Raw genomic sequence first — 6,000 nt, 5'->3', positions numbered from 1 at the left:
GGAATCCTATGCCAGTTGAGGAATCCATTGTGGCATTCGGGAAGTCCTTGGGGTTGGAGGTTAGTGGGGAGGATGTGGAAGAGTTGGTGGAGGAGGACAATGACTAACCACTGATGAGCTGCTAGATCATCTTCAACAGCAAGAGGCCACACCTGAGGAAACTGCTTCGGAGGGGATAGAGAAATTGAAGAAGTTGCCTACTTCAAAGATTAGGGAAATGTGTGCAAAGTGGCATGAAGTGCAAAGCTTTTTTGATGAAAATCACCCTCACACAGCTACTGCAAGCCGTGTTGGCAACCTGTACAATGACACTGTTGTGAACCACTTTAGGAAAGTCATACAGGAACGAGAGGTACAGGCCTCTATGGACAGATATGTTGTGCGACAAAAGTCCAGTGACTCTCAAGCTGGTCCTAGTGGCATTAAAAGAAGAAGGGAAGTAACCCCAGAAAAGGACTTGCTACCTCAAGTCCTAATGGAAGGGGATATCCCTTCTAAACAATAGGTTCGACACTCTCCCCTCCTCCCATCCCATCAATCGTCACCAGATCTTCATTAAAGGTGTGTCATGTATTCTATTGTTAGTAGAGTACATACTACAAACTGTGCATGTCTTCTTCAGTTTGTGTGCATTAAACTTAATATTTCTTGTGGTAAAAGTTTTTTGTTTCATACTTTTGGGTGTCTTGCATGGATTAATTTGATTTCCATTATTTCTTATGGGGAAAATTGATTCTCTTTCCGATAATTTTGGTTTACGATGAGCTCTCAGGAACGGATTAATATTACAAACTGGGGGTCCACTGTACCTCAGTGCACCACTCATGTTTTTTTCCTTCAATTCTATGGTTAACCTCATCCTTCATAAACCCTTCTGCTGACACGTCAACTCCCAAATATCTGAAAACATTCACTTCGTCCATACTCTCCAATGTGATATCCAATTTTTCTTTATCTAAATCATTTGATACCCTCATCACCTTACTCTTATCTATGTTCATTTTCAACTTTCTACCTTTACACACCCAAACTCATCCACTAACCTTTGCAATTTTTCTTTAGAATCTCCCATAAGCACAGTATCATCAGCAAAAAGTAATTGTGTCAACTTCCATTTTGTATTTGGTTCCCCATAATTTAATCTCATGCATCCCCAACACCCTAGCATTTACTTCTTTTATAACCCCATCTGTAAATATATTAAACAACCATGGTGACATTATACATCCCTGTCTAAGACCTACTTTTACCGGAAAGTAGTCTCCCTCTCTTCTGCACACCCTAACCTGAGCCTCACTGTCCTCGTAAAACCTCTTTACAACATTTAGTAACTTACTACCTGCCACATTGCTCCGCTATCCACTCTATCAGCCCTTGTGGTTTAGCGTTTTTTTTTTATTATTATAATAATAATAATATCCACTCTATCATATGCCTTTTCTAACTCCATTAATGCAATGAAAATTTCCCTACCTTTATCTAAATACTGTTCACATATATGCTTCAATGTAAACACTTGATCTACACATCCTCTACCCACTCTAAAGCCTCCTTGCTCATCCGAAATCCTACTCTTTGTCTTACCTCTAATTCTTTCAATAATAATTCTACCGTGCACTTTTCCTGTATACTCAGTAAACTTATTTCCCTATAATTTTTACAATCTCTTTTGTCCCCCTGCCCTTTATATAAAGGAAGTACACAAGCTCTCTGCCAATCCCTAGGTACCTTACCCTCTTTCATACATTATTAAACAAATATACCAACCACTCCAACACTATATATCTCCCTGCTTTTAACATTTCTGTCATGATCCCATCAGTTCCAGCTGCTTTACTCCCTTTCATTCTACCTAATGCACCATCCCCACACTCACATCCTGCTCTTTTTCATTCCTAAAAGATGTTATACCTCCCTGACCAGTGCATGAAATTACCGCCTCCCTTACTTCATCGACATTTAAGTTTCTCAAAATATTCCCGCCATCTACCCAATACTTCCAGCTCCCCATCTACTAACTCCCCTACTCAGTTTTTAACTGATAAATCCATTCGTTCCCTAGGCTTTCTTAACTTGTTTATCTCACTCCAAAATTTTTTCTTATTTTCATAAAAATTTCTTGACAGTGCCTCTCCCACTCTATCATCTGCTCTCCTTTTACACGCTCTCACCACTCTCTTCACCTTTCTTTTACTCTCCATATACTCTGCTCTTCTTATAACATTTCTGCTTTGTAAAAACCTCTCATAAGCTACCTTTTTCTCTTTTATCACACCCTTTACTTCATCACTCCACTAATCACTCCTCTTTCCTCCTGCATCCACCCTCCTATAGCCACAAACTTCTGCCCCATTCTAATACTGCATTTTTAAAACTATTCCAACCCTCTCCAACAACTCATACTTGCACTAGCCCACCTTTCTGCCAATAGTTGCTTATATCTGGCTTATATTCTGGCCACAAAATAGAGCGAAACACCAACGTCAAAGACCTGGGAGTGATCATGTCGGAGGATCTCACCTTCAAGGACCATAACATTGTATCAATCGCATCTGCTAGAAAAATGACAGGATGGATAATGAGAACCTTCAAAACTAGGGAGGCCAAGCCCATGATGACACTCTTCAGGTCACTTGTTCTATCTAGGCTGGAATATTGCTGCACTCTAACAGCACCTTTCAAGGCAGGTGAAATTGCCGACCTAGAAAATGTACAGAGAACTTTCACGGCACGCATAACGGAGATAAAACACCTCAATTACTGGGAGCGCTTGAGGTTCCTAAACCTGTATTCCCTGGAACGCAGGAGGGAGAGATACATGATTATATACACCTGGAAAATCCTAGAGGGACTAGTACCGAACTTGCACACGAAAATCACTCATTACGAAAGCAAAAGACTTGGCAGACGATGCACCATCCCCCCAATGAAAAGCAGGGGTGTCACTAGCACGTTAAGAGACCATACAATAAGTGTCAGGGGCCCGAGACTGTTCAACTGCCTCCCAGCACACATAAGGGGGATTACCAACAGACCCCTGGCAGTCTTCAAGCTGGCACTGGACAAGCACCTAAAGTCAGTTCCGGATCAGCCGGGCTGTGGCTCGTATGTTGGTTTGCGTGCAGCCGGCAGCAACAGCCTGGTTGATCAGGCTCTGATCCACCAGGAGGCCTGGTCTCAGACCGGGCCGCGGGGGCGATGACCCCCGGAACTCTCTCCAGGTAAACTCCAGGTAACCTCCCCCTCCCTTAGTTTATACACTTTCACCTCTCTCTTACTTGTTGCCCTTTTCCTTTTGTCCCATCTACCTCTAACTGTAGCTACAACTAAATAATGATCCAATATATCAGTTGCCCCTCTATAAACATGTACATCCTGAAGCCTACCCATCAACTTTTTTTTTTTATCACATCAGCTGATTCCCACCAAGGCAAGGTGGCCCGAAAAAGAAAAACTTTCATCATTATTCATTCCATCACTGTCTTGCTAGAGGGGTGCTGTACACTACAGTTTATAAAACTGCAACATTAACACCCCTCCTTCAGTGTGCAGACACTGTACTTCCCATCTCCAGGACTCAAGTCCGGCCTGCCAGTTTCCCTGAATCCCTTCATAAATGTTACTTTGCTCACACTCCAACAGTACATCAAATATTAAAAACCATTTGTCTCCATTCACTCCTATCAAATATGCTCACGCATGCTGGAAGTCCACGCCCCTCGCACACAAAACCTTTACCCCCTCCCTCCAACCTTTCCTAGGCCGACCCCTACCCCGCCTTCCAACAATATATAATCTAACAAACTACTTTCATTACATGCTATATCATACCTTATTTATCTTCTTTTTCATAAAATATGTATTACTTATTACCAAACCTCTTCTACACATAGCTCAATTAAAGGCTTCCTATTTTCATTTACCCCTGGCACCCCAAATTTACCAACTACTCCCTCCACAACATTTTTACCCATTTTAGCTTTGAAATCCCCAACCACAAGTACTCTCACACCTGGTTCAAAACTCCCCATGCACTTGCTCAACATTTCCCAAAATCTCTTTCCTCTACACTTCTCACTTCTCCAGGTGCATAAATGCTTACTATAACCCACTTTTCACATCCAACCCTTATTGTACTCCACATAATCCTTGAATATATACATTTATATTCCCTCTTTTCCTCCCATAACTTATCCTTCAACATTATTGCTACTCCTTCTTTAGGTCTAACTCTGTTTGAAACCCCTGACTTAAACCCATGTATTTCTTCCCACTGAAACTCTCCCACCCCTTTCAGCTTTGTTTCACTTAAAGCCAGGACATCCAGCTTCTTCTCATTCATAACATCTGCACTCATCTCTTATCATTTGCACAACATCCACACACATTCAAACATCCCATTTTGATGGTTTTCTTCTTTTTCTTTTTAGTAGGCTATACAGGAAAAGGGGTTACTAGCCCATCGTTCCCGGCATTTTAGTTGACTTTTACAACACGCATGGCTTACGGAGGAAAGATTCTTATTCTACTTCCCCATGCATATAAAAGGAAAAGCAATAAGAACAAGAACTATTAAGATAAAATCAAAGAAAACTCAGATGAGTGTGTATACATAAACGTGTATGTGTAGTGTGGCCTAAGTGTAAGAAGTAGTAGTAAGATGTACCTGAAATCTTGCATGAGACAGAAAAAAACACCAGCAATCCTACCATCATGTAAAATAATTACAGGCTTTCGTTTTACACTCACTTGGCAGGACGGTAGTACCTCACTGGGTGGCTGCTGTCTACCAACCTACTAATTCAACCTTTGTTATTATTAGATTATTATCGCTATAAATTTGTGGTTTTTTCAGGAATGTGTGTAAAGAAAGAGGTTTATTTATGGAGGCAATAATGAAAATAAATCTGAGAAGTAGGGAAGAAGCAGGTAGGGGTCACCCTAAGAAAGGTTGGAGGGAGGCAGTAGAGGTTTTGTGTGAGAGAGGTTTAGACATACAACAGGCTTTTTTTTTTTTTTTAACAAGTCGGCCGTCTCCCACCAAGGCAGGGCGACTCAAAAAGAAAGAAAATCCCCAAAAAGAAAATACTTTCATCATCATTCAACACTTTCACCTCACTTACACATAATCACTGTTTTTGCAGAGGTTATGTATGAGTGAGGTGAAAGTGTTGAATGATGATGAAAGTATTTTTTTTTTGGGGATTTTCTTTCTTTTTGGGTCACCTTGCCTTGGTGGGAGATGACCAACTTGTTTAAAAACAAAAATAAAAGTGAGTGGAGGCAAGCAGTTTTTATAATTTGACATGCTGTTTGAGTGTGAGCAAGGTTATATTTATAAAGGGATTCAGGGAAGCCAGTTAGCCAGACTAGAGTCAAAGAGGTGGGAAGTACAGTACCATCACTCTGGAGAGGTGAGGATGTTGTAATTTGGAGAGTCATCTAAACTATAATATCAAAACACTTCCTTCTGGCAAGACAGTGACTGAATCAATGGTGAAAGTGTTTCTTCTTTTTTTGGGTCACCCTCCTTGGTGGAAGATGGCCAGTGTAAAAACAAGGAAAATGTGCCAGTGTGTATTAGTACCAATACTTTTACATGGGTGTGAGGCATGGGATTTAAACATTGCAACAAGGAGGCTGGAGACAGTAGAAATATCATGTTAAATAGCAATGTGTGGGGCAAATATTGTGCAGAAATTTCATAGTGTATAAATTAGATTCGGTGTGGGGCTACATAAGTGTAATTCAGAGAACTGCAGAGAAATTGTTGAAGTGGTTTTGGCATTTAGAGAAGTTAAAGTAGAATAGGATAACCAAGATGTACAATTCAGGGGTGGAAGGAAGGAGAGAGGGATATGGGCCATCAAAGAAAGGGTTGGAGGGAGGGGTTAAAGGTTTTCAGTGCTAGGGGCATGAGCATTCAGCAGGCTTGTGTGAGGATGTTAAATTGGAGTGAATGGAGACAAGTGGCTTTTCTGGCTTCACATGCTGTTGGAG

This window comes from Cherax quadricarinatus, unplaced genomic scaffold (genome assembly GCF_038502225.1).
Source record: "Cherax quadricarinatus isolate ZL_2023a unplaced genomic scaffold, ASM3850222v1 Contig677, whole genome shotgun sequence".
Lineage (NCBI taxonomy): Eukaryota > Metazoa > Arthropoda > Malacostraca > Decapoda > Parastacidae > Cherax > Cherax quadricarinatus.
Note: the sequence above shows the minus strand (reverse complement) of the source record.